This window comes from Lissotriton helveticus, chromosome 3_1 (genome assembly GCF_964261635.1).
Source record: "Lissotriton helveticus chromosome 3_1, aLisHel1.1, whole genome shotgun sequence".
Lineage (NCBI taxonomy): Eukaryota > Metazoa > Chordata > Amphibia > Caudata > Salamandridae > Lissotriton > Lissotriton helveticus.
Window position 1 is genome coordinate 1,659,141,654 of NC_136061.1, and position 12,163 is coordinate 1,659,153,816.

General features: G+C 44.7%; 1 protein-coding gene across 1 annotated transcript in view; it reads right to left on the reverse strand.

Annotated features, from left to right (window-relative positions):
• LOC144825081 (nicotinamide N-methyltransferase-like) overlaps positions 1-12,163 on the reverse strand; it is a 145,069-nt gene that overhangs the window by 12,605 nt on the left and 120,301 nt on the right. The gene's annotated exons all lie outside the window — the stretch shown is intronic.

The window sequence follows — 12,163 nt, forward strand, 5'->3', positions numbered from 1 at the left end:
TTGCAAATAGTGAAAGGGTACGTAATGCGGACCTTTCTCCCCCGTTGTAATCTGTCATGCCTATCTACTCCCCACTGATTGATGCACCTGTTTCACCCGGACCATTTACTAGAGATACGTCATCTGGCCCGACCAGAGAGCACCCCTAGTGAAAAGGACATATGCAATAATAACGAAGTGATCACTGTATCCTGTTAACAGAAACTTTAGCATGAAACAACCTGGAAAGAAAAGAATAGGAAAACGAAAATCAGTAGGCCACTGATGAACATGAACTTTTATTAAACAACGAACAAAGAAACGATAACATAACGTAATGATAAAACCTATTAATGTCCTAGAAACAAGAAAACGTTAAAATATGCCAGTGGTGAGAGACCAGAAAAACAGTAAGAGAAACCAAATCACCCCTCGCTGTCCCACCGCCTGCCACACCAAATAAATCGATAGACTAGGGAAAATGCAAGTCAGTAGAACATCCGCCCCCACTCTGGAAACTTCCAAGGTGGGGCAGGGTTGCGGCTACGCCCAGCCGGGAGCAGCCCATATAAGGCGGGTCCTGCTGCCACGCCTCGGCCAGGAGATCCTAACGTAGGGTGTAGCCGGAGGAGAGGCCGAGGCCAGCGGGACCCGGCCAGGGGATTGCCTTTACAACGCTGAAGAGTTGCAGGGGGGGGAATATCTCCTCGACCCTCCCCTCTCTCTCCCAGTCCGGCCGCGGTGGCCCTTGACAGTTTCAGGTAGTCCCGCCACATGCTCTTCCGGTCCGGCCACCAACGGTCGGGGGGCCGAGGCCGACGGGATCCGGCTGCAGCCGATAAACCAAGGAACCCGTTCATGGGGCCAGAGCCAGGGGCGTCCGGCCGACATCCACCGGAAGCCCGGCCCGAAGACGGACGGGACACTTCTTCTGTCTTGAATAATGGCTGCGACAACACTGGGGGGGGATGTCTTGCACATGCCTCCGACCCCCCCCCTCGTCCTCATCGCCTGGTCCGGCCATAACAAATCTCAAGCGAGATGCCGTGGGGTGCACTGGGAGGGAGAGACGATGCGAACAGGCCTCTCCCGCCTCCCCAGGTGGAGGCTTCCCAGCTGCACCCTCAGCGCTCCAGGCGCCCGGAAAAGGGTTCTTCCACTGTGGCCATGCTGCAACGTCTCGCCCGGCAGGGTGGAGCCCGTCCGCTCATTTGACCCCGCGATCGCCAGTAGCTACCGAACTCTCAAAATGGCGGTCGACCTGGCAAGAGCGGGCCCAGCATAAAGAAATGGCCCGGTCACTGGTTGACTCCACCACCGTAGTCCTCCACGACCTTGAAGATTCTAGAGGAGCCGCGGGAGTCTCCGACCCCCGATGGGGAATGACTGCCATGATCGCCCGTGGAGTGACGAAACTGTATCCGCGGGACGTCGGCGCTCCCATGCTGGCGCCAGCCTCACTTTGAATTACTAGAATCCTGCAGACCTCAGTTCCGGTGAAAGCACAGTGTGACCCGGTAGGAAAAATTGTTGCACCCCCTCCCCTTTTTGACTGATAGTTCAAACCACCGATCCTTTCCTTTGCCCTTTTAACGGAACTTTGGACTGCCTCCCCCTCTTTTACATTTTCTAGAGAAAACAAAACATTAACCACTACATTAGCATAGCAGTTGACACCAGAACTGTTTTCAAATTGAAAACCAACAACATCTTCAACAGAATCCTTTTTGTTTCTGCTGTGACCCTGCTACAGCACAGGCATTGTCCCCAGCAGTAATTCTGCAATGCCGGTAAGAATAGCTGTGGTGCCTACTGGACTCACTCACCCCCGCGGCGCCCCACGCCGTTATTTGCTGGGCGGCAACTTGCTAGACATCACTTTCGTGCCATCTAGATTTCAGCGCGTTCTGCTGCCTTGGAACTATTCGCACAACAGACTGCTACTGACGACCCACCCCAGGCAACATCTTCTGAATTTTCATAATTTGAAAGAACTAGTAACATGTCCTCATCAGGAATTCAAAAGAAATTGCCACGGTCTCTTCGTTGTTTAAATGTTTTTACTGTTTTTGTTTTGTTGTATATATTTATATGTTATTAAAGTTTTATATTCCTACTACTTTGTTGGAGTGCTATATATTTTTAATGTGACACATAATTGTAAAAACTTTGATGTACAAAGAGTCATTCCTGGAATCTTCCGCTTCAGGCTCGGTCCCCTCCCCAATCACAATACAGGATGGTTTTCAGATAGTAGGAACACGTGTGGTGTGACGGATCTCATCGGGTGTGGGCCTTGATCTACTATAACTCCTTTAAAGAGGGGTGATTCTTTACAGCTGGAGCCATAAACTACATCTGCAGGGCTAGGTGATAGCCTGGACAATCGGACACAGAGGAAGAGGAGTGTCAGAGGGTGCGGTAGTGAATAGGGCGAAAGGGAGGTGTCGGGCGGGCACAGAGTGTGATTTTCAGGGAAGAGCAGCGCAGATGGGGGGAGGTTTATTGCCGATGCATAAGACAGAGAGCGGGGGTGACCAGTGCCTGGGGAAGATGCTTGCGAGGGTGGGGAGCCATGCTACGAATCGACAGCGTGCAGAGAGTGGGTCTGGTCAAGGCATCTAAAATGGCTGCCGTGCACGACAAAAGTGTGGCATTTCAAAAAAGGCAAGATGGCGCAGACAATGTTTTTCAACACTTCCTCATTTCCTTCGAATCGAACGTTAACAGACGTTGGTGCATATTACCAAAGTTAAGCGATATTTATCGCTAACGATGCTTACCAACGAATTTTTTACCGCTAAGCATCGTCAGAAATTATCGAAGATAAACCTTGCTATTATCAAGGTTTATCGCAAATGCGATAATAAACGGCCGCAATGCATGAATATCGCTAAAAAGTCAGCGATATTCATGCATTACCGAGCTAATGCTCTTAGCCATGTTATCCACCTCCCATTGGATAACATGGCTAAGAACTGCTCAGGGCAGGTGTTAGCTTTTGGAGATAATCGCGCTTAGCGCGAATATCTCCAAAAGTTGGTAATAGGAGATAGATATCTTGCATGTTGTAATGCAAATTATTGTGGTATATGGAACTCATACCATAATCTCTCAGGAAAGCAGAAACTGATCCTTTTGGGACCGCCTAAAAAGGCCTAGGGGGTGAGGGGTACTCTACTTTGCCCCCTTTTCACGTTCTGAACTATTTTATTTTACTCTCTTCTGTAATTACACAAAATAGCAGCGATAAGATGCATCGGAGACACACAGTGAGAGAAAGGAGGCCGGAGATGAAGAAGAGATGTCAAATACACATTGGAGATAATATAGTGGCAGAAGAGAAGTAAATATGAGTAAACTTACCATGTAACATAAAAATGTTGCACTCTATACTATAAGTCTCATTTTATACTACAATCACTTCGCTACAACCTCATAAATTAAAAATAAAAATGAATAATGTCTCAAACAATTTTTGATTTCTAAATATAAATTTATTCTTCAGAATTTTCTAAATTTGAAAGAACTAGTAACATGTCCTCATCAGCAATTTCCTCATGAAAAGTCTGCAATGATGATTCTTCTAACTCTATGGTCTCCAAACATTCGATAAATTCGCCATCAACAGATTGATCAAAAAAATCATTCAAGTCATCTCCTCCTTGTGACAATATTTCATTATTGGTGCTGTCAATTTCAATCAATGTAGTGGAATCATTCAAGTCATCTCCTCGTGACAATATTTCATTATTGGTGCTCTCAATTTTAATCAATGTAGTGGAATCATTCAAGTCATCTCCTCCTTGTGACAATATTTCATTATTGGTGCTGTCCATTTCAATCAATCTAATGGAATCATACAAGTCATCTCCTCCTTGTGACAATATTTCATTATTGGTGCTCTCAATTTCAATCAATGTAGTGGAATCATTCAAGTCATCTCCTTGTGACAATATTTCATTATTGGTGCTGTCCATTTCAATCAATCTAATGGAATCATACAAGTCATCTCCTCCTTGTGACAATATTTCATTATTGGTGCTCTCAATTTCAATCAATGTAGTGGACAATTCAAAAGAAATTGCCACGGTCTCTTCATTGTGAGCCATTTTATTTTGAAATTGCTTGCTGTAAATTGCAGAAAAAAATAATCACTTTCATTTATCGTTTTTAGTAATACATAATATAAAACTAACTTTATCAAGTATTTAGTATAACAGAAGGACTGCAAATAAATAACAGAAAACATTTTTCAAATTATCTTCAAGTGTACAACATAGTTCCCCTTATAAATTAACAACTCACCTTTTTAAAAGTAGGAGAAGTGTTAGTACTGTGTAAATCAAACACCAGAAATTCACCACCAAAAATTCCTCACAAATGTACCTCACACAGTAGTATCACAAAATGGCTGTGGTTTCCTCTCATTTGACATATATACATAACCAATTAACTTTCATCACACACAAATACAAAACCAAAGTAACATTTTAATTGGTTCTAAATTTCAACACTTTCAAATGTGTTTTCCCCATGCAATTTTCCATAGGACATTTACATACGTCTACAGCCTGAATGGCTGAACGGAACTACACCAAACTTGGCAAAATGGTACATCAAACCTAAGAGGTCAGGAAGGATCTACTATGCCCCCTTATGGTCATTTCCCCCTTCGCTTTGGCCTCCTCTTGTCTCTCAATCCTACCGAGAGACAAGATGGCGGCCGCTACGGACTGTTTGGAATGTTGACAGACGCCGGAGAACCAATCAGCTTCGCAAAGCTCCGTAACGCGAAAAGTACGCGAAGCGGAGCGCTGTTACAGATATATATCTTTTTTTGAACGTTAATTTCTCAAAATCCACTGCAGCACATATATTGAGACCTAGCAAAGGCACATCGGGCTACCAGTCCCTAATATTTTGCCAAGTTTCGTGCAAATCCATTCAGCCGTTCGATTATTATTATTATTTTTTTTTTTTGCCCCGCGGGGCCCTTTTAAAACCTCCACATCAAACCTAGGGGGTCAGCGAGGATCTACTATGCCCCCTTATGGTCATTTGCCCCTTCGCTTTGGCCTCCTCTTGTCTCTCGATCCTACCGAGAGACAAGATGGCGGCCGCTACGGACTGTTTGGAATGTTTACAGACGCCGGAGAACCAATCAGCTTCGCTTCACAAAGCTCCGTTGCGCGAAAAGTACGCGTACTGGAGCGCTGCCCGGTCCGCTGTTACAGATATATATCTTTTTTTAAACGTTAATTTCTCAAAATCCACTGTAGCACATATATTGAGACCTACAAAAGGCACATCGGGCTACCAGTCCCTACAATTTTGCCAAGTTTCATGCAAATCCATTCAGCCGTTCGGGCTAAAAGTGAGGCCAACCGCCCTATGGAAAACTCAATGTTAAAAACACGTTTTGGGACCCCCCTTTTTTCTCGACCCCCCCTGGACGAACCCCCCCCCCCAATTTTCAGGGGCTGCTCAGAAACAAAATGTGCCATTTTCCTGAAAATTTCAGCCAATTCCGTCCACAAACGCCAAAGTTATTAGACATAGAATTTTCAAAAATCCCATAGAGAAAAAATCCTAACTATATATACCTACTGGCGACCGCCAGTAGGTAATATATATAAATATATATGTATATCATCATAGAGTTTAGCCCTCGAAGGAAGAAGCCACAAGATCGGTAACATTTGCATCCATTTCATTTAGGAATCAACTGCAACAGGAGACGCAGAACAGTCACCATCTGTTCTTTTCAGCCAAACCGGTTTAGGGAATCCTATCCCTTTCTCAATGGCATCTGCTGGCAATGATGATGCAGCATGCACTGTGATTTAAAGCGCCTGCCTCCAAGGGCGTGGTCACATGAAATGGCCTTTTGGGTCTTGTAGTGCATGAACCAATTGTCTCGAGTGAGTTCATCATTGAAGCAGTGAGTAACTGAATGATTAAAACCCCTGTGGGCTGGTGAAAATGTTGCGCTGGGTGTCCTATTGTCTGTGGTCAGCTGCTCCTGGACACCAATCTCCCGTATATTGATATCGCCATTGGGCGCCATCACGGGTCTGCAGCAAGAGGCAGGCTTTCTTCCGCGGCTGGGCTATAGCCGCAAAACATACCATCATGGAGTTTAGCCCTCGAAGGAAGAAGCCATAAGATTGTTAAAATTTGCATCCATTTCATTTAGGAATCAACTGCAACAGGAGACGCAGAGAAAACAGTCACCATCTGTTCTTTTCAGCCAAACCGGTTTCGGGAATCCTATCCCTTTCTCAATGGCATCTGCTGGCAATGATGATGCAGCATGCACTGTGATTTAAAGGGCCTGCCTCCAAGGGCGTGGTCACATGAAATGGCCTTCTGGGTCTTGTAGTGCATGAACCAATTGTCTCGAATGAGTTCATCATTGAAGCAGTGAGTAACTGAATGATTAAAACCCCTGTGGGCTGGTGAAAATGTTGCGCTGGGTGTCCTATTGTCTGTGGTCAGCTGCTCCTCGACACCAATCTCCCATATATTGATATCGCCATTGGGCGCCATCACGGGTCCGCAGCAAGCGGCAGGCTTTCTTCCGCGTCTGGGCTACAGCCGCAAAACATTCCATCATAGAGTCTAGCCCTCGAAGGAAGAAGCCACTAGATCTGTAAAATTTGCATCCATTTCATTTAGGAATCAACTGCAACAGGAGACGCAGAGAAAACAGTCACCATCTGTTCTTTTCAGCCAAACCCGTTTCGGGAATCCTATCCCTTTCTCAATGGCATCTGCTGGCAATGATGATGCAGCATGCACTGTGATTTAAAGCGCCTGCCTCCAAGGGCGTGGTCACATGAAATGGCCTTCTGGGTCTTGTAGTGCATGAACCAATTGCCTCGAGTGAGTTCATCATTGAAGCAGTGAGTAACTGAATGATTAAAACCCCTGTGGGCTGGTGAAAATGTTGCGCTGGGTGTCCTATTGTCTGTGGTCAGCTGCTCCTCGACACCAATCTCCCGTATATTGATATCGCCATTGGGCGCCATCACGGGTCCGCAGCAAGCGGCAGGCTTTCTTCCGCGGCTGGGCTACAGCCGCAAAACATACCATAATAGAGTTTAGCCCTCGAAGGAAGAAGCCACAAGATCGGTAAAAAATGCATCCATTTCATTTAGTAATCAACTGCAACAGGAGACGCAGAGAAAACCGTTACCATCTGTTCTTTTCAGCCAAACTGGTTTCGGGAATCATATCCCTTTCTCAATGGCATCTGCTGGCAATGATGAAGCAGCATGCACTGTGATTTAAAGTGCCTGCCTCCAAGGGCGTGGTCCCATGAAATGGCCTTCTGGGTCTTGTAGTGCATGAACCAATTGTCTCGAGTGAGTTCATCATTGAAGCAGTGAGTACCTGAATGATTAAAACCCCTGTGGGCTGGTGAAAATGTTGCACTGGGTGTCCTATTGTCTGTGGTCAGCTGCTCCTGGACACCAATCTCCCGTATATATATATATATATATATATATATATATATATATATATATATATATATATATATATATATATATATATATATATGCCAAGGTGTATTGAAGTATGAGTGGGTGTATGAGTGTCTGGATAGATGATTTAGTAGGTGCGTGACCGACTGTATAAGTGATTGATTAAACATGTCATACTGAATGCATGGATAAGTGAGTAAACTGTATAAATGTCTGTATCAGTTTGTCAGTTGGTGTATACGTGGCTGCCTGGGTTGGTGACTAGCTACATGAGTGTCTATATGGGTAATTCATTGGTTGTCTGAGTATGTGTATGGGTGCTGGAATGTCTGTGTGGGTTGGAGGGGGTGTTGTGACTCTGTGCATAGATGTGAGAGTGGGTAATTCACTGGGTGTATGGGTTCAAGAATGCATCTGTGAAGGGCTGTATGGGTGGGTGAGTGTGTGTAGGGATGTGTTGGTGAGTGAATGGATGTCTCAGCAGTACATGTGTAAGTAACTACAAATGTGAAAGGCAGTATTTGTGAGTTTTGGAGTATATAAATCACTATATGTGACAGTGAGTGATTGTGAGAGTGGCCGTATGGATAAGTGTATGCTTGTATCAGTGATTGTATAATAGAGTAAGTATGTGTTAGTATCTGTATGAATAAGTGAGGTGGTGTGCGTATAACTGTATCGGTGAGTAAATGGGAGTGTGATTGTTTTTTTGCATGATTGACTAGGTGTGTGAGTAACTCTATGGATGAGTGGTTGTGTGTGAGTGTCTGTATAGGTGTATGAGTGCATATGATAGTGCTGTATTGATGAGGGACTGCATGTATGAGTTATTGTATGGGTGAATGAGTGGATGTTTGTGTAGACCTAGGAATCAGTGAGTGGGTATGTAGTATCTGGTATTGGCGTGTCTATAATAGAGTGGGTGTATTAAAGGTTATATTAGACTGTGAGGAGGTGCATCAGATTATCACTTGGATGATGTCATCAGTGATGTCATTTGAGATGTCATCAGTGATGTCATCAGTGATGACATCAGCAGTGCATTGAGGGGGTGCGAGTTATAGTTAGCTCAACTAACTATAACAGCCGAATTTCTCTTGTTTTGTACGAGTAAAATGCCCAACTGACTATAACATCCCAGAAACCTGTTGTTTTTTCAGTGAATTTCTAAGATTTTTTAAATGCTAATTTCTAACTATAACGTCTCTGAAACCTATGGTTTTTTGAGTGAATTTCAAAGGTTTTTTAAATGCTAATTTCTAACTATAATGTTCCTGAAACCTATAGTTTTTTCAGTGAATTTCAAAGGTTTTAAATGCTAATTTCTAACTAGAACCTACCTGAACCCTATGTTTTTTTCAGTGAATTTGAAAAGTTTTTTAAATGCTAATTTCTAACTATGCCTACGGAGGTAGGACAGGTAGGTAGGACATGTGCAGAAAGAGGAAGAAAGGCGCAGAAAGAAACAAGAGAAATGCCGAAAGAGGCAACAGAAGTACAGAAAGACAAAAAAATGCAGAAAGCAACAAGAGATATGCAGAAATAACCAACAGGGGTGCAGAAAAAGGCCTTGTTGCATAGTCATCCTGTGCCCCCAACATTTTGCTGACTGGTACTGGTGGTAACTGACTCTGACTAACCGTGCCTGGAGCCAGTGCTATGCTGAAAGACACTTATAATACAGTGAAAACATCTACATACACTAGGGTACACTAAGGGTTGGGGAACCCCTGTGATTGGAATGATCTCCCCTGTAAGTCGCTAGTACATAATAGGGCAGGGGGATTAAAACTATCTCTAACTCAGAGGTGCAGAAAGAGACAAGAGAAGACCAGAAAGAAGCAACAGAGGTGCCGAAAGAGGCAAGAGAGGTGCAGAAAGAAAAAAAGAAGCAAGTGAAGTGCAGAAAGAGGCAAAAGAGGTGCAGAAAGAGGCAAGAGAGGTAAGGAAAGAGTCATGAGGGATGCAGAATGAAGGAAGAGAAGTGCAAAGAGAGGCAAGAGAATTGCTGAAAGAAGCAACAGAGGTGCAAAAAGAAGCAAGAGAAGTGCAGAAGGAGGCAAGTGAGGTGCGGAAAGAAGCAAGAGCAGCGCAGAAAGAACCAACAGAGGTGCAAAAAGATTCAAGAGGGGTACAGAAAAAGGTAGGTGAGGTGCACAAAGAGGCAAGAGAGGTACAAAAACAGGCAGCTGGGGTGAAGAAAGAAGGAAGAGAAGTACAGAAAGAAGCAACAGAGGTGTGGAAAGAGGCGCGAACACTATAGAAAGAGCAAGATGAGGCAGAAAAAAGCAACAAAGGCACAGAAACAGGAAAAAGAGGTGCAGAAACAGGCAGGGAAATGTGCAGAAAGAGGGAACACTTAGTGCAGAAAGAGGCCAGAGGGGTACAGAAAGAGAAAAGAGGAGTGCAGAAAGAGGAAAATGGGGTGCAGGAAAAAGCAAGAGCAGTGTAGAAAGAAGCAACAGAGGTGCAAAAAAAGGGAAGAGGGGTGCAGAAAGAGGTAGGAGAGGTGCACAATGAGGTAAGAGAGGTACAGAAAAAGGCAGGAGGGTGCAGAAAGAAGGAAGAGAAGTGCAGAAAGAGGCAAGATAATTGCTGAGAGAAGCAACAGAGGTATAGAAAGAAGCAAGAGAAGTGCAGCAAGAGACAAGTGAGGTTCGGAAAGAAGCAAGAGCAATGTAGAAAGAACTAACAGAGGTGCTGAAAGAGGCACGAAGGGTACAGAAAAAAAGGCAATAGAGGTACAGAAAAAGGCAAGAGAGGTGCAGAAACAGACAGGAAAGGTGCAGCAACAGGGAACAGCGATGCAGAAAGAGACAAGAGAGGTGCAAAAAGAGAAAATAGGGGTGCAGAAAGAGGCAAGAGATCTGCAGAAAAAAGCAAGAGAGGTGCTGAAAGAGGCAAGTGAGAAGCAGAAAGGAGCAAGAGAGGTACAGAAATAGGCAAGAGGGTACAGAAAGAGGAGAGAGAAGTACAGAAAGAAGCAAAAGAGGTGCTCAAAGAGGCAAGAGGGATGCAGAAAGAGGAAAGAGCAGTGCAGAAAGAAGCAAGAGAAGTGCGTAAAGAAGCAACAGAGGTGCAGAAGGATGCATGAGGGGTGCAGAAAGAATGAAGAGAAGTGAAGAAAGAAGCAGCAGAGGTGCTGAAAGAGGTTCGAAGGATGCAGAAAGAGGCAAGAGACGTGCAGAAAGAAGCAACAGAGGTACAGAAAGAGGCAAGAGTGGTGCAGAACGAGGGAAGAGAGGTGTAGAAAGAGGCAAATGTTGCACAAAGAGGGTAGAGGGGTGCAGAAAGAGGAAGGAGGGGTTCAGAAAGAAGCAAGTGAAGTGCAGAATGAAGCAAAACAGGTACAGAAAGGACTAACAGAGGTGGAAAAAGAGGCAAAGGGGGCAGAAAGGGGTAGGAGAGGTACACAAAGAGGCAAGAGGGGTACAGAAAGAGTGCAGAAAGAAGAAAGTAGTGCAGAAAAAGGGAAGAGAGGTTTGAAGAAAGAGGCGAGAGAAGTGCAGAAAAAGAAATAAATATGCAGAAAGAAGCATCAGAAATGCAGAAAGAGGCAAGAAAGGTGCAGAAAGAGGCAAGAGAGGTACAGAAATAGGCAAGAGGGTGCAGAAAGAGGAGAGAGAAGTACAGAAAGAAGCAAAAGAGGTGCTCAAAGAGGCAAGAGGGATGCAGAAAGAGGAAAGAGCAGTGCAGAAAGAAGCAAGAGAAGTGTGTAAAGAAGCAACAGAGGTGCAGAAGGATGCATGAGGGGTGCAGAAAGAATGAAGAGAAGTGAAGAAAGAAGCAGCAGAGGTGCTGAAAGAGGTTCGAAGGATGCAGAAAGAGGCAAGAGACATGCAGAAAGAAGCAACAGAGGTACAGAAAGGGGCAAGAGTGGTGCAGAACGAGGGAAGAGAGGTGTAGAAAGAGGCAAATGTTGCACAAAGAGGGTAGAGGGGTGCAGAAAGAGGAAGGAGGGGTTCAGAAAGAAGCAAGTGAAGTGCAGAATGAAGCAAAAAACAGGTACAGAAAGGACTAACAGAGGTGGAAAAAGAGGCAAAGGGGGCAGAAAGGGTTAGGAGAGGTACACAAAGAGGCAAGAGGGGTACAGAAAGAGTGCAGAAAGAAGAAAGACGTGCAGAAAAAGGGAAGAGAGGTTTGAAGAAAGAAGCAAGAGAAGTGCAGAAAAAGAAATAAATATGCAGAAAGAAGCATCAGAAATGCAGAAAGAGGCAAGAAAGGTGCAGAAAGAGGCAAGAGAGGTACAGAAATAGGCAAGAGGGTGCAGAAAGAGGAGAGAGAAGTACAGAAAGAAGCAAAAGAGGTGCTCAAAGAGGCAAGAGGGATGCAGAAAGAGGAAAGAGCAGTGCAGAAAGAAGCAAGAGAAGTGCGTAAAGAAGCAACAGAGGTGCAGAAGGATGCATGAGAGGTGCAGAAAGAATGAAGAGAAGTGAAGAAAGAAGCAGCAGAGGTGCTGAAAGAGGTTCGAAGGATGCAGAAAGAGGCAAGAGACGTGCAGAAAGAAGCAACAGAGGTACAGAAAGAGGCAAGAGTGGTGCAGAACGAGGGAAGAGAGGTGTAGAAAGAGGCAAATGTTGCACAAAGAGGGTAGAGGGGTGCAGAAAGAGGAAGGAGGGGTTCAGAAAGAAGCAAGTGACGTGCAGAATGAAGCAAAACAGGTACAGAAAGGACTAACAGAGGTGGAAAAAGAG